The sequence below is a fragment of the Taeniopygia guttata genome, chromosome 3 (genome assembly GCF_048771995.1).
Source record: "Taeniopygia guttata chromosome 3, bTaeGut7.mat, whole genome shotgun sequence".
Taxonomy (NCBI): Eukaryota; Metazoa; Chordata; class Aves; order Passeriformes; family Estrildidae; genus Taeniopygia; species Taeniopygia guttata.
The window spans coordinates 92,903,425-92,930,949 of record NC_133027.1 but is presented as its reverse complement, the minus strand read 5'-3'; the positions used below and the strand labels follow the sequence as shown (position 1 = coordinate 92,930,949).

General features: G+C 38.3%; 1 long non-coding RNA gene across 1 annotated transcript in view; it reads right to left on the bottom strand.

Annotated features, from left to right (window-relative positions):
* LOC115494476 (uncharacterized) overlaps positions 1-22,074 on the bottom strand; it is a 46,525-nt gene extending 24,451 nt beyond the window's left edge. The window contains exon 1 of the long non-coding RNA XR_012055250.1: positions 21,979-22,074. This is a non-coding gene — a long non-coding RNA (uncharacterized lncRNA). The remainder of the gene's footprint in view (positions 1-21,978) is intronic.
* Between the last annotated feature and the right edge of the window lie 5,451 nt (positions 22,075-27,525).

The following is a 27,525-nucleotide window of genomic DNA, read 5'->3' as shown; positions in this document are numbered from 1 at the left end:
GAGCAGGATCATCTGCAGAGCAACTATGTTCTAGTAAATGACATTAACAATTAATATACAATTGGAATAAGTGCTCTAAAGTATTAAAATTTTCATTGGCGTGAATAAATATTCTGGAATCAGCTTTATAGGTGTTACAGTAAAAAGAACTGGATTTCATAAAGCCCTGAATAATTACTAGTCCATTGCAAAAAAGTAGGAGATTATTTACAACAAATAGGCCAACAGAACAACATGACAAGCCAAAAATCCACTTACAGACAACATAAGATAGGCAGAATATTAATCAGAAGACAGGAGTTACTCAGATCAGGGTGAACCTTTTCATGGAATAAGACATTGCTATAAGTGCCAGGCAAGTTTTTTAACCTCTATCCCAAAACCAATAGAGGGCTTGTCTGGTATTCACTGAAATTACACTTCTAACTTGTAAATTATTCACTATAAGGACAAAACTGATGTTAGATACTGTCATGTGGATATTATGTTGTGACCTGAAAAAGGTCATTCAGTGATGAGGTGATTCAGTGGTAAAAATAACAAGCAATCATACACTCCAAAGCCAGATAGCTATAAAATGCCAGCCTTTTTTCTTTCATCTGATGTAAAAGATAGCTCCTTTGCATACTGTTTTGCAGTATTTTCATCCAATTCCAGAATATATATCATCACAAAGTTTACGTGATACATTAAGCACATATTGGGGTTGTTAGAGCACTTGTTACTCCAATCACCAGAAAGTAATTTCATTTTTCTTTTTACATTGAACACAGTGAAAAGGAGGACCATCAAACAGTTTATTTGATATATTTATGGGTTTACATAATAATTACAATCATTGCAGTTACTACAGTGTCTACAGAGCTCTCTCCTCACTGTGTAATGACAAATTACTGGGCACACAAAATTCTACTCTCTGCAAACAGATGTAGTAGACAAGTACAGAGATTATTAGCAAGCCACAGATATTCCAGAGTTAGGGCTACATCCAAATAATCTGAAGATGAGGCCTACAATCCTATTTTTCTCCAAAAGGGTAGAGCTTTAGGAATGAAATTTTCTACCAGCTTAGCAAACCAGTCTCTCAAAATTTCTTACACATCTCTGTTTGCTTTTGTTCCATAAATACTTAATAAATAGCCTTTAAATTGAGCTCTGACTGATTAGTTTTGGAGTGGTTTGGTTGGGGAATTTTTTTAATGTTTTGGCAGTTCTACTTTCCTTACTGTTAAGTTGCAAGACTGAAAATTTTCTGAGGATGGAGAAGAAGAGTCTGAAACTTCTCATTCAAATAATGATATGAATGCAAACAATTCTCTTTGGTTTACCTGTCACTCATCTTACAAATTGCAATATTATATTAAGGTACGATAATCAGATGTAAACCAATCAGCATTTTGGAAAACAGGTAGAAAAGATACTTCTCACTGTTTCTGGTCCCCAGGCTAACTTGAGTGGGTTTAATTAGAGCGTCTGTGCTGGGTTTAGATGTAATCTAGGATCTAACAAATTCCATTCAAACTGAACTAGCAGGTGAAGGTGGTCTGATCTATCAGTGCACTTTGACATCATCCAGCTTCAAGAATTTTAAATAATCCAGTTTGCAATGTCACTTCCTAAAGCTGTGAACTTGTAAACATTTGACTTTGAGACTAAAACCAAGAAGAGAGGAAAATCCCCCCCCCCCCCTCAATGATTTGAAAAGGTAAAAGTCCCTTCATTGTAAGAGGTTTGTTACTCCAGGAGAAGCTCTGGAAAAGATGGAAAACATTGATACTCCAAGTGAAAACCCCAGTGCTCAGACATACAGCTCTAAAATATCAATCTGTGAGGCTTCCACCAAGATAAACCCATTTATTCTTTCTGCCCTGATTTAATAGCTCTTACAAATAGAAAAGAAGACGTAACTGGCTAATACATAATTTTTCTCCAGTTTCAAGGCATACGTGATTGGGATTTTTTTTCTAAATTTTAAATAATTTTTATTACCTTGGTTGTTTCTACTAATATCCAAATATACCTTTTCTACACCAGCTGTTTATGATCTAAGTAAAAATGTGTGAATAAAGGCTAAGGAGGGAAATAAAACAGGGAAGGAGAAAAATTTACTCAAAGGGTTCAGATTTATATATTGGGAAAATGTGTGGCTTATTATCATTATATCTCAGTGTTTAGTTTGGTTTGAAATGTGTCTTATCAGGGTGAAGTTTCTTCCATTCCAACTCATTTTTCTTGTATCTCAGAAGCCATTGTTTGTTTAGGGAATGCTGCATTAGCCCTATTTTTCATGGGCCACTGCTAAAAATGCCTTCCTCAATCTCTTCATGCTCTTTCCTCTAACCAGCTGGGCCATAATGAAAAAGCACCTCAGGCTGATGATGTGTTATCAATAACTGTGGAGTTCAGTTTCAAACCCCTATTAAATCTCTTTTGTAGCACTGGCACTATTACTTTCCCTCTGTTCTCACTTTATCAACCTCTACTTTAGCTGCAGAGTGTACATTTTTTCCCTTTATGTTGCCTCATTCCAAGGCTGGATCCTCAGGCAGTGTCAACTGGTCTATCCCCATTTCCTTCTGGCCTTCCAGCTGAGAACCTGGCTAAATGTATTTTTCTAATTTCACCAGATCATGTGTCAGGTTTTCTTTTCTCACAGCAGCAATAAATATTTTTCTGTTAAAATAACTGGAGTTATTTTCTACTACTTGACTGATTTTTCTTCCACACATGGTTCTGACCAGCAGAAATGGACCGAGGACATCAACAGTGATTAGACTGGACACATCAATATCTTTCAAGTTTTTGTCTTCATTCTCATTCTCATTACTGTCTCATGGTGCTAAAAGCGGGCTAAAATTTCAAGATCTTAAAATTAAATTTTTATCCAAATCAAAATTTTTATTCAGAAAGGTTAATTCACTTCAAAATCACATAGACATGCAAAGTGCATCCTGCCATCTCTCAAGGATCACCACACAACAAGGATCCACAAACAGGACAACACAATTCAACAGAAAAATAAGTTTTTAAGTTACTAAAATTTTCTCAGTTTCAGAATATGCTTTTATAAATCTGAATTGTTAAATAGAAATTGTTCTATTCTAAATAAATCATTAAATAAACATTCAAAATTTGGCAGTTTCAACCTGCCAAGAGTCCTAGGTATGGGAGACTTGGATGATAGAAATATAATCTTAGGCTTGCTACAGAAAACAGAGGAGGAAGTTTCTCTCATGACTATGAAAAGAGATGGCAAAATGGAATACAATATTGTAATAGGAAAGTTTACTGAAACAGTTGCAGAATTTACTAGAGAAAAGACAGTACAATCAGGAAATCAGAAAGTAATTCATTTAAGCACATATGGAAAATGACATGTAAGAGCAGCAGGACACTGATCGGGAATAAAAGGAGGGAGCCCAATTGCATTAATATTGAGAGAGATAAAAGAGCAGAATTGCTAAGGAAGTTATGTATTTCTAGGTCTTGTTTAAACTGTTTTCATTCCATATTGTATTCACCAAGAAATAGAGAGCAAGCAAAAATCTGGGGTAGTAGCAAAGAGCAAGCCAGCTACAAGAAATTGAACAGAAAGCAATAATGACAGAAGGCCCAATGATTATATTCAGCATATTGGAGGAATTCCTCAGGGCATAGACAGAGAAACAGCAGCATGAAGATGTGGGACTGTGCAGAAAGGGCTCTTGATTAACCACACCTATTCTACAAATAGCTAGACAAGGAGCAAGTTTCACTCATTGAAGCAAATCTAAAAATATTTAGGAGGATTTAGTACAAGAGATACAAGCAGATCCTCAGCTACAAGACCTGACCCAGCGCCCTGCAGTGTAAGTTCCCCAAACTGCTGTAACTGCCTCCCCTGTGACAATCTGTGGCATACACACACTGAAAAAGAGAAACCCTGTACAGGGATTTTTACATGTTTGCAGAAACACCTCTCCCATCGATCTCCCAGGGTTTTAGAAAACGCATTTTATTTCAAGGAACAGTGCAATTAATTTCTTGAAAAGTGTCCTCTCTCCTGACACACCACACTGCCTGCATGGCCTGTAGATGGAGGTGGAGATTAATGTAAAGACACCAGAATCTGTGTTTCAGGGAAGAATTATCATGTGGGTTTTTTCCTTTCCCTATTCCAGAGGTAATCATTAATACTTCCCTACAATGTTCCTTGTAGACTACACGTAAGGTACAACTGTGATTTTTCCAAAATGGTTCATTTCTCTCCTCTCTTTCCAGTCTCAGGTGTGGGTTGGACTCCCAGCTTTCTGCTGGATTTGCAGAACAGCCCTGCAAGTGTCACTCACTGACCCAAACACAAACAGGCCTCTCAAAAACAGCAGGAAGGAGGCTGCCTTCCTATGCAGAGAGTCCTCTGGGGCCAATGGATGACAATCAGGAATTGCTTCAGTGCCAAATATTATACTGAGCAATCTCCTAATTATTCTAATCATGTCTTTGATATCCTTAATTAAGTGTGTTTCCAGAGTACAGTTGGAAGCTCCTTTTCCCTGGCACATCCCCTAGCTCATCAATAGACTTGTGGGAAGTAGCTTTACTACCTAGACAATATTACTCTTGTCTATAAGTAGACAAGAGTAATATTTCTGTCATTGCCTCAGAGGAAAACAAAAGAACAGAAAATAAATACATGCACTGTTTGTATTTAATGACAACAGGGCATTAGCTGGGAACATAACTGAATTCAAAGCTCTCCAGACAAGGCTCCACCAAGCCCTGTAATGGGACTGTCAATTAATGTGCTGGCTGCTTTACTTTTTTTCAGACTGCTCTCTTCAAGGCTTTTAAATCCATAGTTTGAAAGCCAAAGGCCCCTGCACTTAAAAAAACTTGTGCATGAACGTTGCTCATGTCCCTTTATTAATACCTCTCCTGATGGGCAAGAAATACATGGAGCTTGCTTCTAATGTGATCTCCTTTTAGATTTTTCCTTTTAATACCCTCTGAACTTCTGCTGACTCACTGTGTTTCTTTATGGGAGATAGCAAGCAGAGCTTCTTCATCATTAGTGTCCTTTGATCCTGTTTTCTGTCTTGCCTGCCTCTCCCTCATCCGTTCTGTACATCCTCTAAGTGCCCTTTGATCTCTTGTCACTCATCTCCCTCTTTTATTCTTGCACTAGGAAAGAAACTGCCTATTCCAAATTTTTATTTCCAAATTTACAGGTGGGCCTCTCCTTTTGAAATAACCTCTGCATCTACTATAATTTCTAATAGCGTGAAAAGTTATTTGTTTTGTCTCTACAAGCTTCAGATTCTTTTCTTTCACCTCCAGCATTTCCTTTGTTTTTAAGGGCAGGTTTTACCAACCCATGACTTGCTTTGCTCTTACATACGCAACCCTGAGATAGAAATGGATGTCTATATGAATGAAATATTTGGAAAGATTGCCAGCATTTCTTTTACCTATAGAATTTAATTCTCATTTACTGGAAGGCAGCTGGGGAGTTTGGTTTGGAACCTGGCACCTCTCAGCTGGACCCCAGGTGCTGCACATGCACTTCTCACCTAAATACTGGCTGAAGGAAGGTGCAGGAGTGACAGACATCCAAATTAACCAAATGTTCTTAGTTTGAGTGCAGAACACGCACCATCCTCTTGAAATGCTACTACTGAAGTAGCATTTACTGCTATTTACCAAAGAATTCTCTTTTCCCTGCCTGGAGGCTCCCAGTGTCATCAAAGTTCCTATTTTGTTTTATTTTGCTTACAGAGAGAGCAGAGCAGAAGGGGCAGCTCTTTCTGTAGGAAGCCCTGAAGGGTAGGTGTGCCTTCTGCTTGCCTGCCTGACACCTTTACTCTTTCCCCACAGAGCCTTGCAAATCCAAGCTGGTGTTCCTACAAAAACCAATCACAGAAAGCTCTAACAGCAGGGGGAACATGAGGAAGGACCGAGGCTTTTCTGTGATTTTCACAAATGAAAACAGAGCTGCACTGTCTGGAGCCTGCTGCGTCCTCCAAGACAGATTTCAGTGCAATCTCTTTCTCCCACAGCTCTTGAAGTCCCTCCCAAGCAGCTTCTTGGATGAAGTACCTTTTCTTTCCCATCCTTCCTAGAGAATTTCATGTGTTATAACATCTCTGGAATATCATCCAACCAGGCTTGCTAAAATCTTGATAAATAAGTGCAAACAAACTGGCTGTGAACACCCAGGACTTGAGAGCTCAGCTCTCCCTCCCAGTGATAAACCATGTCCCAGATAAATCAAATCCATTCTTGTGAGGATTGGGATGGAATCCTACAAAGGAGGCCACTGAACTTCCACCAAAAATGCTCAGACAGCATTTCCCTGTAGCACTAGAAACATAGAAATAAATGTCCCATGGACCAAAACCAGAAGAGACATTCAGAGTTCAGAAAGTCCCACAATTGTCCCTGGCAAAACATGGGCCCACACTCTTTCTCCCGCTGATTTTTAAGATGTTGCCCTTTGCTTTTAGGCATTTAATACAGACTGTTTACATGTCACTTCCAAATCTCAAGTCTCTCTATACATTTGCCTATGTTTTCTGACTTAATTTTCACCTGTTTTCTTGTCAGGATGTGTAGGTGCTCAGTACAAGTTGGTAGAAAATATCCATCTCCCTTGCTTTCAAAAATTCTAATTTTTCAATGCCAGTAAGCATGACGCCTCCAATGGAGTCATTCAAAAGTCTTTTTTAAACAGCAGTCTGAGGAGATGGCTTTCAAACTTTTTGTCTTCCACATGCTTACTGTGATGTCTGACAGAGAAAAATGTGTGTTGGCAACACTGCTTAGTCCACCCTGAAAAGGAAAATTGAAATGATACTTCTAGGAAGATTAGTTAGTGATCAATAGTGACAGGTAGCTATAAACACAGTAATGGAGACCCTCTCATATTCTCTCTCATCTGGTGCAGCCCTCCCAGAATTGCATTTCAGGAAAATTAATTTGTTCCAACTCCCACTCTGGACAAGTTCCCACAAAAACAACATGAGACAGAAAAACAAAGCCAAAGAAATGTCCCATAAAGAGAAATATGAACAGCTGCAATGCTAAACAAAACCACACTAACCCAACTCTAACGGAAAGGAGAAGATTTTCACAAAGGGGATTTTGAAGTCCTCGGAGAAGCTGCTCCAAATGGAATCTCCTCTGTTGGAAATGAGTAACTGTATAGTAAGAGGTCTCAAGAGACAGGAAGACCAGAGGGAGGAGACAGGAGAAAGTTTATTTACAGGCTGGAAAATACTTCTGTCAAATGCCTAAAGGTTTGGCCATAAGAGCCAAGATTCTGCTTTTTTTTCCTGACATATTTATCACTTAGTAATGCTTTGTTCCCAAAAGAATTCTCAATAAAAGCAAACCATGATTTCCACCTGAAAATTTCACATCTGACTTATTAAAAAACCCTTTCCTATATAAGAGGTGAAATTTTGTTCATGCTTTGTTGTGTACAAAGACACCATTCCTCCAAAAAAACCACTTGAAGGTATGGATTTTAAATTCAGGAATATTAAGCAGTTAACACAGAGATAATGACAGAATCAGGACCACTGCATAAATATCAAGTCTATCTTTGAGGGGAAATTCAGAACTTCTCATCTGAGCATTTTTAGGCATAACTTAAAATACAAAAGAACCTATGAGAATGTAAATTGTCATTTATAGTCAATGTTTCTCATTAAAAGAGCATAACTGTAAACTTGTAGAAAGCAAATAAATATAAGAAAATAAGAAATCGAAATATCTTAAGAAATCTAAATATCTTAAGCTATAAAATAATAAATCAAAATATATTAATTAAAGTGAAACTTCATTAGTCAATTATTTTATGGTCAGAACATAAGGGTAATAGTATAACAATGAAGAAAAAAAATGCAGTTTATAGAAGTAAAAAATAAACTTTTTTTGAGTCACAGTAGAACTGACAATGCAGCACCTTCAACTCAAAATAAATTAAGTTTCAGCACTCTGTTTGGAACAGACAAGGCCCCAATCTGTATTTCCTGGGATCTAAAAGTTATAATTTAAATCAAGATATGCATGGGCAGACAAAACCAACATCGGTCTCTTAAAAAAAGTACCACAATGCTCAATGCCTTCTTGAAATCATAGGCATAAAAGAACTTCAGCAATTCTGGGTGTCACTGCATCCAGAATAGGCTGAGTCTCTTCCCAGAACTCCAGAAAAAAAAACCTGAAAGTTTGCCAGAACCCCTTTATCATCCAAAACTTTCATTCTGTGTAGGAAATACTGTACTCATTTGAAAAGTGTATCAGTCAATACTTCCTCTGCTTTTTCTGCAGAAAAATACTGAATAAATTACATACTCAATAGCAGTTCTACTCAGTACATGAGGTAAGCAAATTTGGGTTTTTCTGGGAGTGATTTTTCTTCTGGATTTGTCCTACTTTTCACCTTTACAATTTGATAACCCTAGAACAGAGGTGCCAAACTGCTCCTACATTTCACTAACAGCCAAAGTTCTGGCTTTGGTCTTTGACAAAACCACTTCCTTTGCTCACAGCTCCTAATCCACTTTTAAGGAAATTTTATCACACAGAAAATTCTTTGCCAATTCTTTGCAGAGCTGCACTACCTTTGCTTTGCAGCCTCCAGTCCAACCTGTACTGTGAGTTTCCATGGAGATTTGTGAGGGAAGAACTATCCCTGCTATGTCAAATCTGGAGATCACAAACATTTTCCTTCCAATATTTAAGGAAACCGATCCAGAAGGAACATCTTGCCCTTAAGGTCCATTCCTTGATTCATAGTTCCAGCCTCCTGTCTGATCTTGGGAAAAGTTAACATCTTTGAGCTCCAGTTTCTCTTAAATTACTTAAAACAGTTCTTCCCTTCTGCCACACTTTGTCTGTCATGTATATTTTAAAGGTATGATGTCCAGAACAAAGAGGCTCTGGCTAAAATTTTGCGCCTCACTTAGAGAAGAGAAGAAAAAGAACGGAAGCATTCTTCATTTGAGAGTTGTCTAAAGGATCCACAGACTGGGTTTCACACCATTTAACGCCAGAATGATAGTTTCCTACAAGCATGGTAAAAACTGCTGGTCTGTGTCAAGTTCAAAGCAGAACCATCTTAATTATGGTGATATATCTGCATGTTTAATCAGGTAATGCTAAATAAATGATTAAAACAATTAACTGCATCTTGTAAGGCACTGAATACACACAGAGCAACATTAAATTGCTTGCAAACATTACATGTGGTTTGAGTTCTTATACTTTGGGGAAAGCTGTACATACTGGCAATAAACTGATCTAAGATATTTGGCTAATACCACATGGAAACTTTAAATAGCAGGGATTGAGGAATCCCAAAGGAATGTAACTCCTCCTTCTGCCTCGAATTCTTTATAGATATTTGTCAACATCTTACATTTTGCACCCATAAGAAAGCAGTTTACTCTTTCCTTAAGCTTGAAATATAGTTTTTCCAAGGTTGTCTATCAGCACATTTTTATCCTTTGATTTCTTTTTACGTAACTTCATCAAAGCAGGACTCAGTAAATTGAGCCTAAAGAGCAGTGCAAGATGAAATGCTGCAGAAGGCGAATATTCCCATTTCCCCCTAACATTGCAATATATATTCAAGATGAATTGGAAGAAAAAAAGTAATTTTATTTACCATGCTTAGCCTTGTTCCTACGCTTAGCTTAATGGAGATCTGGGGTAGAAAGGCAGTTGCAATTAAAAGAGTAGGTTTCACAATTTTATAACATTCTAATTTACCAACATTTCATGGTACATATGTAAAAGTTTGAAATTTACCAGTCAAAAACTACAAATCCATTTATTCCCTTTCCTATTTAAAACAAAGGATTTTTAGAAATAAGGATCAGTTCCTTCCTTTCCTATTGTCACCTCACCTGTATCTTTCTTCCCTTTTAAACCCATGACTGTATTTTCTTACTGTTACCTTCTCCAGTGTGAACGGCTGGCAATAAAAATCCTGCATGGGAAACATCAGAAAATTTTTGGAAGACACAAAGTGATAGGAATCTTTTGAAAACTATTTTTCACAAAAGTTCACTAGTGAACTGATCACTGCAACTTCCAAAAGGAAAGACAGATCAGAATGGCAAAGCAGTTCAGTGTGTATTTTAAACTGCAGCACGGTACATTTATTTTGGCACTCAAATTCCTTGTTTCCCCAAGGACAATGTGTGCACATCTCAAGTAATGATGCCCAGATGTTTCAAGGATATGGCTTAGCAGTCAGGCTTCTTGCTGGTATAAATTGGCAGTTTCCCTGAACTCCCACATGTGCTGTTGAAAACTCACAAGCTATTTCATCCACACCAACAGGTCCAGCACTCTGCCTAAGCTACCTTTACAGAAATAATATTTACCATTTTGATTTTGAAATTTGCTTCCAGGAAGTTTGCAGTATTTACCCAAAATACATTGCTTTGTATTGGACCCATTGCACCCATTTATGCCATTAAAAGTCTGCTTGTGAAAGAAAATCTCCAAGGAGACTGAATGCTACCAAAGCAAATGTGACACCAAGTCAAGGAAATACTTGCAGAATTCTGTCAGCACCGACCAAGCTTTAGTGTCAACATATTTGAAATCACTGCAATTAGCAGCAAGTGAGGCTTTAAGATGGTGATGTAGGAAAACATCCTAAAAGAAGGGAGGGACCTTTCTTGACTTGCTAAAATGATTAGGGAAGAAGTGAACAAGCAGCACATGGCATTTCTAGAGTTACACAAGTTTAGCAGAAAGAGCTGCTCCATTAGTTCACTTAATAAAACATTCTGTCACCCCCAGCTTCCCCTGAGGTTGTGCACAAGAGGAATTATTTTCCTTTAAATAGCATCAAGGTCCAATCAAAGAAGAATATATAAAATAATGTAAGTATTCTGAGGCTGAGTTTGTTGCCAGAATTGCTAGGACTCAGCCTATATTTTAGGCAGAGTTGCATTTTCAATTTAAGGCTATAATCAGTATATGTGTTCAAACCTAGGGCAGTTTATATGGAAAATGGCCACTTCCTGATTTCCAAAGGAAAGGGGTTTAGCATTTTTTTTAATCTCTAAACACCACTGAAATTTTACAGGCAGATGAAATTAATCTGTTTATTTCAGTAACCACAGAATTCAAATATGAAGGTACCTTCTCTTTTCTAAGCCCATCTTAGACAAAATATATCCTACTCTCTTAATGAGATAATAAAGAGGAAGGCAAGATCAATGAGGAAAACTGGGAAATGGAAGGGGAGAAAAAGGAAGACAAGAATAAATGTGGAAAACATTATTTGCAAAAAAGCTTAAAAAGGAAAACCTCTCCATGAATTAAGAAACAACACTTAACCAAGTAATGATTTCATATTCTCATAGGAACACATAATTATTCACACAATGCAAAGGTCTGAAATAATGGAATTTGCTGTAACTCTTGATTTAAAGCTAAATAGCTCATGAGTTTTCATGAAATAAAAGCACTTTTCTGTCTCATTTGCAAACAGAATCTTGAGCACCTACAAGACAGTGGCTGGGCAGAGCACATCAGGGCAGGATTATCTTCCCTCTTATTTTCTTATTATCAATTTACTCAAAAGAAAATTACAGTGGAAAGGTCATCACACTGGGGAAAGCAGCTCAGGGTTTTCAAAACCAACAAAACACACAAGCTTGCTATTTGCTGTGAAAATTTAACAGTAATCCTTCTGAAAGAGCGAGTTTTAATCTTGCTGCCATTGCAGCTTCTGAATTTCTACCTCTTCCTTGTTCTTTGGCTTTCATTCAAATTATTTAATGAAAGGATGATAAATTCTTGACCTTCCTCTCACAAGCATTCCCCTCTGACATTTGATAATTCTCTCTGATAGGACAATTGCCTGGCAGGGATTAATATTGTGTATTAACCTTCTAAACTGAACCCATTAGAAGAATGTAAATTAAGCAAGCCCTCTTGCTGTACTTTCACCTTTTGATAATTCACCATTGATAGGATTTCTGAGGCTAATCAAGAGGTGGAAGCTTTCTTTTTCATGTGTAGTGCATTTTGAATGTTTTCTGATATGCTAAAGCTTGTTCGCCTTCCTGGGACGATCACAAAGGTGTGTTAACCCCTGTTGTTGTATTATGCCATACAACCATAGGATACTTTGTTTGTTTTGTTTCTTTTTCAGTTTTGGCTTGTTTGGGGGTTTTTTGGGTTAGTTTTTTTTGTTTGTTTTTTTTTTGTTTGTTTTGTTTTTTGGAATTTTTTTGTTTTGTTGGTTTTTTGTTGGGTTTTTTGTTTTGTTTGGGTTTCTTCTGAGGTTGCTACCACAGATCATGGTGCCAGGACAGGATGCTGTGGTCTGTGACTGGTTTCATGCATAAGGGAAGCCATGGGACTCTGTTGAAATGGATTCTGCTTGGACTATCTTGTGCACTCTCAGGAGCAATCCCATTCTTCCTTTTTAAAATTCCAGATGGTGCTCAGGTAACCACCATGCATGTCAAGCTAAAGTTAATTCTATTCTCTGTTCGTGTATTTTATTTCACCTCTGAGTTTGTCACCTTCAGCTCCCAGCCTTTTGACTTAGGTGTTTTCCTCCCTGCCTGACTAAACAGCCCTACAATTTCAACTCTTTGTTCATCATTTGGTGTATTCTGCATCTGTTGCTCCCAGAGGAGGACATTTGGTGGCACAGCCAAGAAAAACATTTGGTGGCACGGCCAAAAGCCAGTAAGGCTTTCCTGAAAGTCAAATCCTGAAAGTCTAAGCTGGTCCCACGACTGGACTTGGCTGGGTCAGTATTAATTTGCCCTCCAGTTCATTAGTGAGCACAAGTACCAAATGTATAGATAAGGAGCCTTCTGTGCCCCAAAGGTGTCATAATTCCTCAGGTATCAGCCAGTGCCTCAGGGTCACAACATCATCCTCATTTCTCATCTGAGTGGTGAGAAACCACAACAGTTTCAAGATTTCCCCAATGTCACTTGCCAGAAAAGAATCCTCCATCCTGTCATTGCCTCCACAGAAGAATTCCCCATTAAAAGACAGCTTTCTTTGCTCTTTTCAGTATACCAAACCAGGTTATTCCCATCATCAGCAATTGCCATATTCCTGACACTTGCACTGCTTTAAACTTCACACCTGTTACACACCCTTTGCTAAGCTAATCCTAGAAAGAAAGGAAAGATTTCAGACAGGAGCCATGTCTTCCTGTTTCCAGGTCATGTTTGGGGCACACCACTTAGCTGTTTTTCATCCAGAGATTGTATAACAATTTGATTTTGTGTTATTTTTATTCCTAATGAGAAAACTGTGCAGATTTAATGTAAGTCTTATCAAAGTTTAATTACATTGCCATTAAATTATCAATGCTTTCAAATCAATAGTAACAGACTCCTTTGTCCAGGGGCAGATGCCAGACTGATTGGTCAGCTACCAAAAACTCTTTCTTTAATGTATTTAAATGTTGCAAACTTGTTTTCTTTCATTTCAGGGAAGCTTGTCATGATTTTGAAAACCTATCAATGACCCTGGATGGATTTTTGCAAATTTTTTAGATCCATAGAATACAGAATATTAACAGTTGCTTTTGAGGAACCTTTTGACCTTCTTGTCTGCTGTAAAGGACTGGGCCCCAGAACCCATTTGAAAACAGACTCAGTAAAACACAGGGCTTAATGCACGTAATGCGGTGTGAGCCCATGAGAAATTGGACTGAAGGGCTGCAACTTGAGGTTTTATTTACATTCTTTTAGGCCCCTGCTGTTCCCTAAGGAGTGCCAAGGAATGACCAGGGTGCTTATGGAGTGAGTTATGCTTCACTGAACTTCTTACATTATGGAGACAAGCACACAATCAAAGAAGTACAGAATAGCTTTTGTAGACATTTACTGAATATTTCTAACTAGTTCTGAGTTATCTTTCTTTTTTTTTTTTTTCTAAATGTAGTTAATGTGGCCAATAATAGTTTCAGCTTTGAGAAACTAGCAAGCTCTGAATGTGATTCATCTCCGAGGAATCAGTCTTTTGGCAACAGGTTATGCCATTTTTAGAGGAATGTGACAATTCTCAAACTTTATTCACTTGCTGCTTCCTGATTATCCTCTTTCAATTACTACAGTAATAGAAGCTTCCCCCTCAGGTGTCATTTATAGTAACTCAACAGAATTAATGCCTGTGAGTAAGCAAACATTCTCTGTTGTGTTAGCCATGAGGCAGATGAAGAATTTTCATTACAGCACATGAAATAATCTAGTTCAATTTCTTTGAAAAGTTCTGTAAATCCATGGGGCTGCTCTGAATTTGCAGTCCTTTGGCTTTACCATCCACTCACTAGGAAACCTGAAGGAGAGTGGAACAAGGTTTTCAGAATGGAATAACATAACTTTTATTCAGAACATCCTATTGGGTGATTTGGTTTCAGAATAGCCATTGGGACTCTGGGGATTCAACAAGTCACCATTCCTCCACTGATGCTGGACTTACAGTCAGTCAAGTGGTCAATAGGTCAATGGGTTAAAATTTCTAAGTGATAGAGCATTCAGTATCTTAGCAAAAAAGCCTTGATTTCATTGTGATGGATTATGACACAATACTGATCAGTAACATACGGAATCATGGACAGAGCATTTTTTAAAAAAAACGAACCCTACTTTACTGAGAATTTCACATGTGGTTATGCCAACATGGATGATAAGACAACTGTCCCAGTCTCCTGAATAGGAAGGGTCAGTTGCTCTCTGACTGACAGTGAGAATAAAAATCTTTCCAATAGTGATTTGAGACAATTTGCTTGAATCTCAAACCAGTGGATTGTCACACCCAGGCAGACACATCAATGAGATTCTGGACCAACCCAGGGAATTACCAATTGACTCATCCTTGTATCTCCCTCACTACTTAAATTTGATGGCTTATTTGGTTTGTAGACTGTATACAAAGCTGTAATTTAATAAAACTAATCTAGCACTGAATTGTAAGATAACTATGTGGATTATTTAAATGCCCCTTTATTTTTTAGCTGATGATCTTCTGTAAAGTCATGCTGTATATCCCTGGTTACAGATCCAGAATGTCAAGTACACGTGTTTGTGGCATACAGGGGTCTTTTTAACATTGTTTCATGAAGGTTTGGGATATTTTGAATTCTACAGACCTCAAACTTTCTCCCAGCTATCCCATAGCAGAGCAGAAAGAGCTAATTAATTAGGTTCACCATGAAGTGAATCAGAGCATGTTTTGTTGAGGAGGCCTCAATGTTTTAAGTGTACACACCTGAAATAGTGCCTACAGTAAGCTAGTAGAAGCACAGAAAGGAAAATCACAATCTAAAAACAAAATGTGCAATGGCATTTTTTACTGCTCACTGGGTTTAGGAACCTAGTCTGTGTTTTCTGACATGCCAGGGGGATTCTTGGAGACAGAAGTGTTACAGATGTGAACTACATAAATACCTGCTTCTTAAGCCTGCCCTTGACAATAGACCCAGTAGGTATAGAATACTTGCCCTCACATTACTTCTCAGGGTTTTCCCCTCTTTCTTTCCCCTATAAAATCTTTTTATCTTGTCCAATGGTTTTTCTCACTTTCAATCTCCCTATTTTCTCCCACATCTTGCAGGGATGGGATGGGAGAGGGAGTGAAGTGAGCATGCAACCCTGTGGGTGCCAGGGTCAAAATACCACAAAAGGTGATTCTGTATCTTCATCCCTTTTTCACCTTAAACAATTGATATACTTCTCTTTACATATTGCTGAAATCAGTAATATCTCTAAAGTCAGAATGAATTTGGAGGCCAGCTGGCAATATTCAGTTTATCAGCATGTAAGTTGCAATGACAGACAGCATTAGCTACTATTCTATTTTTTTTTTAAGTCTGGTCAGAATTTAGCTCAAGGCAAGACTTGCTTCACATATGAATTTTCACCTAGCTCTCAGTCTGGTTTAGAAAACATCGTGCATCAAAAGACAATAAAGTCTAGACTTAATAAAAGGGCTGTAAAAATGAAGGTGGCAAGCAAACAGTGACTTGAAATTTACATCAGTCTCAGAGATCTTCATACATCTGAATTTAATGAAAGTGTTGAGATTGACTTTGGAGGTTAATACAATTAAGCCTTAATAAGAAGACAATGAAAAAATCAATGAATACAAACTGAGTGATTACACATTTCCACAGGCCAGGTAAATTGGAGTGTACTAACTCTACCAGGATGCAAATTTTCTAATTATGCCTACCTAAAGGAAAAATAGGAACAGCAGATTAATATTGGAAGTACACAGTCAGCTGCGCTAGGTATGGAAAATAACTGCTTTCTGAAGCTCTCCTGTACATGCAGTGGTATGGATTCTGTCCTCTTCTAATTTTGGAAGATAAGGAAATATCCTTTTGTTTTTTAATTCTTTTACTTCATCAGCAAAATGCAATCTTGAGAGAAGCAGAATGAGGCCTATAAGAGCAGAGTCTAAAAGATAGGAGAAATGTAACAAAGATGTACCATGGACAGAAATTATTAAAGGCTAAATTGGAGAGATTCTTTTTTTGCTTTGCTGCAGGCATCTGATAACAAGAAACATTCTCAGCAAGACAGATGGGACTCAAAATCTGAGTTCAGGAATGGCAGAAATGTATTTCAGGAGGTTATAAAGGACAATACAAAATAAAGACATTTGCCACCAGTTCACTGAAGCTCAAGAAAAGGGAAAATGCCCTACCATGTATAGATTACAACTTTCCTGTTGCTAGGATTCTGTTACTAGATTCTCCATGATTCTACATGATTGGGAAGCTTAAATTACCACCTAATTTCTGTATGACTATAGCCTTCCACTGAGAACAAGACAATATTTACTTCATGTTCCTCTCTCCCTTGTGGCCATGTTTTTTTAATCAAGGGGCACAAAGACCATTGCCTTAGTTCTGCTCCTGTTCCTTGGTGTCCAATATTTTCTGACAAACTTCATCTCCAGGGAGAGGAGGTAGATGTAAAAGCCAGGCCTACCCAGCACCTATGACCACCACTTTGAATCCTTATGGAAGCCTCCCAGGAAATCTTGCTGTTTCATGAGGTAGACAGTAAATGTCACTGATGACATTTTCCCCTACCTACAAGCAACACCCATTCTATTTCTTGGTGGTCAGCTAATCAGAGATGTCTTCAGGATCAAAAACTTTAATGGCTCTGAGCATCGTGAACTTAAAATTCTCTGATGAAGCAATATCCTAAGTAGCTCAAAATGCACAGGGATCAAAAAGTGTAAAGTGACATTTTAAGTAAACATATTTTAAACATATATTGCTGATTGCAGCAGTTTTCAAAGAGCATTTAGTTCTTCCACTTTGCATATCTCTATCAGTGTGTGTGGTGACTGTTGCATGCAGGTCTAGCAATTTAAAGAAGCAGAAAAGTCAGGTCTGATTTGATGTGACATCCACTACCCTCACCCATGCTCCAGTCAAAGTGGAAAAGATCTGAGCTGAACTGAAGAGTGGAAGCAGGCTGAGTCAGCACTTCACCTGACACAACTCAGCTTTCCCTGGTGTTTCTCTGTGATGTACAGGAATCATAAAAGTACCACAAGCGTGAAGATATTCTATGTAATTCTAAGATACTACAATTAAATTGCATAAAATTCACATAAACAATGATCTCCTCACTTTGTTTACTAGGCCAACTGATTGTTCATAACAATGTAGATTGAAGATTGCTCTAAAAGCATTTAAAAATGTTGATTGTTTTGGTTTTGTTTAGAAGCAAAATTACACCCCATTACATTTCTCTTTGATGTTCTGACTGGGTCAGTACATGCTGTCCCTTATTTTCAAAGCACATTTATCTGTAGGCACAAATCAATAATGAACATTAAAGATAAAATACTGCAGAAACAATCATGTAAATTATTGCAACATCAGAGTAAGGCTCAGCATGATATCCAGCTTTTGGTGTCTGGAGTGCAGGGAGGAAACCACAACCGTACTTTAAATGACTGCTGAAGATCATTTGATTCAGCAGGAAACTTAAGGGAAGTCTGGAGGGAAATGCTGAGCAAAGCCACTGTAAACTCTGAGCCACTAAGGAGAAATATTTAAGAATATTCTCCAAAGAGCAGAAGCTTGGAAGCCCTTTCAAATTTCTGAGCACTTTCCTTTAAGACAAAAAAAAAAAAAAAAAAAAAAAAAAAAAAAAAAAAGCTGTGCCTGCCTTTCCTTTAGCTTACTTATGGTAAAGCCATGCCACTCTTTATCCCATTGCCCATTTTCTCATGTGTCTTAATTAGTCCTTCCTTCAGACTTTGATCTAAGCCCTGCATGCAGCTGAGGTGAGATTAATGGCCTGTCCTTTCCCACATCACTTCTGCTCCCTTCCTAAATAAAGGTACTGCATTTGCTATTCCATAGTCATATCCATTCTCCCCAAAGGTTTATTAAAGATGCTCAGCCAGAGTCCTGCAGTTCCATGTGCCAGCTCTTTCAGCATTGTGTGATGGAAATTAGCTGGTCTCCTGACTTGATAGGATTAAGTTCTTTGTGTTCTCATCTAGAAAGTGGTAATTTCTATTTTTATAACCTCACAGCTGCTTGCCTTTGCTCAATGGTTACCATCCTAGGACTGCTCAATCCCAGCACAAACCATTCAGTTCAACTCTTATCTATGCTTGAATTATGCTTCCCTCTCCTTCATCATACAGCAAACTAGTCTCTTTTTGGTTTCTAAAGCTGAAGAATATTTTGCCATTTCCTATTAATATTTCTTCAAGGTGTCTCTCAGTTTTGCTTGTGGCAATTGACCTTTTATTCCTGTATTCCTTGACTTCTTGTAAAATCTGGCTTATGGAGAGAATTTTCTCCCTTTTGCTGCATAAGGATTGTCCTCAAATCTCTACTTAAATTCTTTGAAGTTTAAATCCTGACTGGTACTGTTGGACATCATAACAAAGCACAAAGAAAAAGTGAAGTAATACAGGAGCAAATAATGAAACGTGTGGCATGACATCAGAACACACAAAAGGGGTACCTGGAGTAGCTCTTGCCAGGTGAAAAGAAACCACAAAGATTGACAGATTTGACAACACAAAAGAAATCCCAAGGATCCAGGCATAACATGGTTTATGTAAGACTTTCCTCTTTCCGCCATTCATATCCAGATAAGCTCCACAGAAGTCAAAGGAATCCCTTTCCATTAACTATGAAGTAAAACAGAGGGGAGTTAGGACTGCTGAAAGGAAAGGAAAACCAGAGCAGCCACATCCTGACTTGAGGCCACTGACAGCCCCCTTTAAATGGATCACCTGCAAGCAGAGACTAGAATTGTAGAAATAGAAAATCCCCCTCTGTTCAGCTGCAGTAGCCCAACATATTTAATGCAACTCAAGGAACATTGAGAGGTTTATGGTTTAATACTCTGTTAAAGTTATGCACCACAGACTCTAGGGGAAAAAACCACTGGGTAAATCTCAAGAGTGTATTACATAAATTCATTTAAGCCTTTCCTGTAGCTCCTTGGCAATTTTCAGGTCCCTCATTAATTCTACTCACAAATCAAAGTAAATCTATTGTAAATAGCAGTGTAGATCTCATTTAAATGTAGTTCTAGAGTCAGACCAGAAATCACCAAAACTTGTCCCTTTGAATTTAAGGGAGAAGATAAGCAGCAGGTACCATCTGGCTGAAGAGGAGCTGATTTTTATTGACAGGAATGACATGAGGTATTATAAAATACATGAGAGAAGATTTCTCTCTGCTGTTCTGACAGCTCTCTGAAAATGGCACTAAATGCCAAACTCATCTGAAGTATATTCATCCTCACAAGGAATAACAGCAGAAAAGCTATGCACAATAGACTTTGCCATTAAAAAAGAAAGAATTATTCCATCTCAAAGTGTTTGTGTCACTCTCAGTAAGCAATAAATCCAGTTGACCTCATCTTGGGAGTAGGAATAACTAGCTACAAAGGAGTATTAAAACACAGCCCTCTGACTGCACACTGGGCTGGATGGAAGCGGATGAATCTGGCTTGCTGAACCTGCTGCCGGAAACAGGCTCTGTAATCTGAATCCCACTTTCCTAAAGAACCGTCCCTCCTCACCTGATGTATGCTGTCCCAACACAGCTTTTCAGGTGGCTCTTCCCAAGGTTCTCCAAGTCTCCCAGACTGGGTGGCCTGCTCTTTGCTATCAGCCAGCTTTTTCCCACTGGTAGTGCTCAGGCACTGGGGCCTCTATAAGCACACACTGACCTGAGTCACATCATCCACCTCAATCCAGCTCTCTTTTCAAAACTTTTTCAAAGTTTCCAAAATTAATTTCAGTTCTGCTGAAATGATAGAAAATAACGATGGCGTAGAAGAGGATCACAAGGAGCAAACACTGCTGCAGATTATCAAGGTCTGTAACACAATACAGATATTTAGCAGCAGACAACCAACAGTTTAAAAAAGCTTTACCGACTACTGCTCTTCTTACCTGAATATCAGCAAGGTTCTCTCAGGCTCTCTCTCTGGGAATAGTGCTAATCCCTGTGCACCAGCACCACCAACTCCTCCTCCACCATGATAACTATTTCTTCTTTAGTCTCACCTACTGCTATTTGCCTAATTAACATTCTCTCCTCCTTTTCTTCATCTTCTAATCTGGCAAGCCCAGATAATCCTCATAACCCCCTTTTTGTCTCCTCAGAATTTCTGAAGGAATAAAACAAGGTCAGGTGTCTGCTACAGGTGTATCCTCTCAGCATTCAGCTCATTAAGAAAACCTCTCCTTTCCCTTGAATTAAATCCCATGTTGCCATGGGTGTGGACTGCTTTCCTGCTGTTGTATGTAGGTATTTATTTTTAATCAGACCACAAATTAATCAGGTGGGCCTTCTAGGATCCAGATTGCTCAAAGCTTCATCCAGCCTGGCTCTGAACACTTCCAGGGATGGAGTATCCACAGCTTCTCTGGGCAATCTGTTCCAGTGCTTTCCTACCCTCAAAACCATACCCCCTTGTTCTATCATTGTCTGTATAAAATTCACTCTGCCCCTTTCATGTGTTTTAGCATTATATCAGCTTTTCTGGTTTCTGTGATTTTATTTTCTCACTCTCTTTACTCAGATTATCCCTGAGCAAACCTATCTAACTCCTTTTGGATTTCAAGGGGTTTCCACTTTCAGGACAGCCCAGGGTAACATGAGATAAGAAATGCAGATATCTTCACCTTGCCATCACCCCAAGGACATGTGTATACCTCATATTTGTCTCCTGGGAAATTCATATCTTGACCAACACCTCAGTGATTCTTTGCTATGAAGGGAAGCACAAGTAAACCTAAAAAGAATTCCAAATCCCTCCTTCTCATAGACCCTTTCTCATCATTATAACTCATATTTTGCTGGTTGTTTAGTATTATAAAACCCTGCCTCATCTTCAATTCTGAGTGCAGGTCCATGTTCTGTAGAGCTAGCTTGTGAATAGCTTTTTAGTAAAAAACATTCCTATCTGGCGACTATCATGCTGCTAAAATTCACTTTTAGACTCCCACTTCCATCTTGCTCACAGTTATATAATTTAATTTAGCTTTTAAAAATAAAAATAAATGTTCATAGCCATTTCAAACATGGCAGGAGGTATCCTATTCCTATCCAATCCCTTCAACTATAGTGGCTTTTTTACTTTGTATTCCTCTATGGACTCCATCCTCTCTCACAAAAGTCATAAACTCATTTTCCTCCTTCACTTTTAAGGTATTTCATTACCTCTTCCCCAAAATCTTCCATTAACTATTGAAAGACTGTTTTCAGTCTTAATTTGGTTTATGATCTTTCCCATCATCATTTATTTGCTGTGGTTCTTAGAAGTAGTCTTTCCATTTGTCTTACCTCTGTTCCTTATGACACCCTCACTGGAAATTGTGTATTCTCCTCAGCCAGCAGCAATATAACCAAACAAAATCAGATACTGAGATAACAAAGCACCAATTTCCTCTTTCCTCACAGTCTCTAAGGCAGCTGCATGTACTCACCTGTGGCCTCGAGCAGCAGCAGCATCATTATAACAAGAGGTCATTGAAGTCTCTTCTTTCTTTGTTGCTTTTGCCAATACCTGGGTGAAAAAACACAAAAAAATGCAGAAATTAAAATTAAGTCCAGTAGGAAAGTGTAGGTATGAACATTTGTACTGAAAGGAACATTTGTTCTACAGATGCATTGCATGCTTAGAAATATCTGACAATTCACTAAATTCAGGGGAATCAAAGTGAAATGATTCCATTTCCTAGCCTTGACCTCCTCTCTTTACAAGTCAGCAAGTCCTGTATTAGTCTAACATGATCTAAATATTTGTTATTCTTACTTGGGTTATGTCAACACACTCTGCACTTGGACCAGGGCCTCAAAGGGCTATTCCCACACAGAGCCAGATGGAGAACACATCCCCAGTTACCTCTGGGTGTATCCTGAGCAGCACCACAAGCCATGTTTTCAAAATCAACTCTCAAAACTATTCTATCAAAAAAAAAGAGGGGAGGAAGGACTGTCCTAAGTGAAGATCATTTTGCACGCTGTCTGTGAAGTGCTAATTAAACACACCATTGATTTTTGGCAGGATAAGATATTTCAGAATGATATCTGTCAGCCACCTGCCAGCTCTTACATTCTTTACATCACCAGCAGGAGATTTTTTTTTCCTTAGGTAAGAATCTGCACTATGCAAAATAGTTACATTTTCTAAAACTGGCTTCTTAGCATATAGGTGAAGTCAAGTGAACTCCAAATGAATTATTTTGATTTGTTTAAAAATGACATTTTAAGTCATGGTTATAATACTACATGCAGGCATTAGGCAAGAATTTCAACACATGCTTTCTGCTATATTTTCTATATCTTTTATGTGATTTTTGAATAGAAACAGCAAAGACTTCCTGTGATAAAAATTACCATTAACAATTACATTATGCAAACATCTTAGTTTATGTTCCGCTAATCCCAATCTTTCTATTTTGTACTTGCTTAATATGGTAAAGTATTGTTGGTTTGGGGGTTTTGAGGGTTTTATTCTCCCTATGAATCATTATTGTTTTTATAAACATGAAGAGTACTACCACAGCATTTTACTGTTCTAACCAGAGATTAGCAAGTTGCAAGCTACTGTAGAGATGCAAACTAAAAGAATTAATTTCTCACACAAAGAGGGTAAAATTGTGTTTAAGAAATTTAAACAGATCCAGACACAGAAGAGACTTTTTTGAACACTTTGAGAGATAATCAAGATGACAGGCAAATGTCTACTAAAGGTTCTTGGTATGTAGCTTCTCCAGAGTCATCCATGTAAACTCTGTCTTCATGCACAACACCTGTCACAATACCTGAACAAATATATGTAGAAACAGAATTGACAAGAAAACTTTCCTGAAACCAGATTCAGTCTGAGGGTGGTGGGGAAAGAAAAGGGAAGAAATATATACCCCAAGCCATCCAACCTTCAACACACACAATCCAGTGGGATACTTTCTACTCCCTCCTTAGGAACACAAGCTTCTAGCTTTGCCACCCTCACTCCACCTGATGGTGTTCTTCTACTGTCAAAGATTATATTTCCATTGCCAAAGAAAAGGTTGTCTATTTGATAGCGTAACAACAGACCTGATTTAGCTAGGATGCAGTAAGAGAAACAGCTATATAGGTATCATCTTAACAAAGCTGGCTGAGGTCAACTGCAGTTGAGAAAACAATACATTAACTTAATCTATGTAAAGGTAAGGATCAGCTGATTCTAGCTGGGATTTTGACACAAAGCAGCCATCTGGACTTGCTTATCCCACTATAAAAGCACACCATTGTGGAGAAATATATATACATTATCCAATGTATATACATTGGACACACAGAGTGTTCATAGAGGCCTTTGAAGAGAGAAATGATATCCAGAACAGACAGAAAATATTCCTGGCAGATGGAGGAATTAGTGGACAGTGAATAGCTTGGGTACACTCACAAATTTCATCAAAAGGGCAAGAAACTACATGGGAGAGGAGAGGACCACTCATATTCTGGAGTGGAAATGCTGGAGAACAATGTGTGGCTCTGTGGGGGAAAAAACATGGGAGAAAAAGGGATTAAGTAGATCGAATTTCCTGTATTGCCCCAGCCAGCCACATGTGGGGTCAAGCAAAAATTACCACGTATTTATGAAGTAACATGCATGTTACTTAATCAAGGCTTAATGAGATGAAAAACATCAGCAGTGCTCATCAGCTGGATACCACTTGTTTCCACTAATGCACGCAGCGTTTTAGGACTGACATCTCATTAGAAATAATACTGCCCACTTCCCAGTCCATTATCACACAGACTCTAAATCACAAACATAAACACTCAGAGCTGGAATAGCACGTTGTATTGTTTCTCTTTCAGAATATATATTTTTAAGGCATCCCACAAACATCTCAGTATGAATTTCCACTAACCCCAGGTTGCCTCTCAATGCCAAGTCTGTCAAGTCTAACACCAACAGAGCTGAGTCAGAAACAGTCTGTTGAGTCCACAACATCCAGAAATAGGAATATTTAGAAGTGTGGATACCAAATCAAGTGGTCAATGCAAAAACTTCATCCAAGTGCTCAAGACCTTTCTCACATAGAATAACCAAGGCCTCTCACACGTAGAATGTGACCCTATGGTTATTGTGCAAATGTTGTCATGCAGACTCAGTACTCCCCAAGAATTTCTCTATTGCACCAGTTACACAATACCCTCAGCTACTTTTTCCCCTCTTTACTTATTTTGTTTTAAAATAAATACTCTTATGCTTTGTACAAAAGGTCTTACTTGCCAGTTACAATGTGGTTTTCACATGTGACACAAGCACTGCCTCAATGAGCTCCTTTGGTATAGTTATCTTATTATTGCAAACATGTATTTCACCATGCAGTCTCCAGCTGTTATTAAAATTAGAGAGAAACAAGCCCCACTTTAACTGTCTGTCCCTTGGAAGGAGAAACTTGAGAAGATAATGAATGACGAAACCTTTAAAGTTTTGAAAATACATGTACCACCATAAATCTTTTACTGCCTCTCCTCTTGTGTATATGCCTTATTTCTTCATTTGCAAAGGTCACCTCTCTTAGAAGCTGAGATATCAAAACAAAGATAATGACTGGAACAGAGGAGGTTGTAAATCCCACTTCGATTTTGGTTCTTCCCCACGCTACAGAGATGAAAGTCTTAAAGCAATTGCTCATCTGCAACCACTGAAGCCCACCCTCCTGAATATGCCTCTGGATTCCTGGAATTTGGACTGTGAACTAAGCCACCTGATAGGAACTTTTCTGTCTCTCTCTTTCTCTCTCCACCTCATATTTACTGTTAAGTAAAATCCAAAAACTATTGGTTTTGGTCAAAGGGTCTTGTTTGCACCTTAATTCAGGCAGAGGCGTCTCTAATAATTGGATTTTAACATACATTGCTGCTATGCCTTTCACATTTATAGCCTGACAGTCCTTGTGCTCTCTCATGCTATTTATTATGTAAGTAATATAGAAAAGCAGTGTATAACATATAAACAATATATGAAATCAGTGTATTATTGTTCTTAATGAATTAAGGTTGTTCCAGCTGTTATTGTTCTTGCTGACACAAAAGCATTCCTTTTCTCCTCCATGGTAATTCAGAGCTCTTCCCCAACACAAGCAGGGAAAGCAAAAGAAAAAAAAAAAAAAAAACTTTGTGTATACATCCACCATCTTTCATGCATGCAAATAACCAGCAGATGAGTATTTATATTTCGGATTAGAGCTTTGAATAGACAAACAGCAGATAAATGTGTGCCCTCATAATCTAGGTTACATCCTTTAGGAATTTAGCCTAATATTCTTATTTCATAGGAAAAAAAAAGGATTTGAAGAAACAATGAGAAGATGAGAAATGATCTTACTTTGCAATATGGCAATAATGATACACAAATGCTTGGCAGAAGCACATTATTTACATTCTTGAAAAGGTTAAAAGTTCAAGAAATATAATATAAAGTACAAGGTATAATGAGATGTAACAAGTGAGAACCAGGAATAGCTGTGTTGTAAGTCAGAGGTCTGTGTGAGCTTATTTACAAGTCAAAGGGAAAATAATCACTCTCACATTCCCATAAAAGCCCTTTCCAAAACTCCCATTAACTTTGTTGATGCTTGCTGCTGCCAGGTTTAAAATAACTTGGCGTCATTTCACAGAACTGATTCACCTCTATTTGCAACCCTTCTCCCAGGTGGGCCACTGGAGAAGGCCCTTCCCCCTCCCAGTGAGCCAGAACTGGCTATCTTTTTCAGGACTGAACCAGCTCCACAAGTGACATTTTGGGGAACACCAAAATCTCAGAGATTTGGGGTTTTGTTTGATTTGTTGGTTGGTTTCTGTGGTTTTGGTTTTGGGGTTTTCTTGGTGATTTTAATTTTGTCCATGCTTCTTTCTCTGTGGTATGTCTGGTGATTTTTGCCACTACAGAGAGATCATATTAGATCATTTTATATCAGCAACTTCAAAACTGGGAGGCAGCATAAAAAACAGCTGACAAGAACATGTAAAAGCAAAGCTCAAGGCCAAGAACAGAATTTCAACCTGTGTCCTCGAGTGCTCTGTGTGCCTTGAAGTCTTCCATCACTGCATCTGTCTCGCCGAAGGGCCTTCAAAGCGCCCTGTATATTCTGCTACACAAAAGAAAAGTTTTCAGTGCTACTCTCAGTTTGAGCAAGGGGAATGTCATGTACACACACCTTATATTGGCAAACAAACATAGGTGAAAAATGGATGCAGCACGGACGTGCTGGAGAGCAAATGCAACTGAACAAATGAAAGAGAAGCCAGGGTGGCTGTGAATCAAGTGGACAAAAAGGAATCTGCCCATCTCCTTGTTATTCTGCAGGGCAGCTCAGTTTGTCCAGCTCTATCAGCCTTCTTGCTCTCTGTTCACTACAGGGAACTGGCAGCAGAGTATTCCTTTTTTTTAAGAGAGTTCACATGAATAGGTACTTTCAAAACAGTCCCAAAATGATCAGGCCTGCCAACAAAAAAAAAACTCACTACATGGAAAGCAACAAAAGGAGAGTCATATTGGTCAGATGGGCTGCTTGTATTAAGAAATTTAGACATTTCTAAATTAATTTACAAAACTCTTTTATTTGCAAATAATTTGTGATTTATCTGGTTTTAATTTTTGAGTAGCCCAATCAGGGTGATTAACCAATACCTTGAGAGTCCTGGGCCTACCAGTTTCAGGAGCAAAATTCTCATTTTAGTTTGACCAAATCTTTGTTTTCACTTTTCTGTGAAAGGGAAGACCTCGAAGAAGATCACATATTTTGCAAACCTCAGCGTTTGACAGGGTGTAAGAACAAACACTCTCACAGATTTGAAAGGGTTCATGAATATCTGCATTAAATGCAGTAAATAATTCAGTTTCCATCAGTTCCCACTTCATGAACACTGAAGACACAAGTAGCACGTGCCTAGAAACAGTTAAATACATAAAACCTGGGCTAGGGTGACTTTCTCTCTGCCATTCCCTGCTGCACCACTGAATG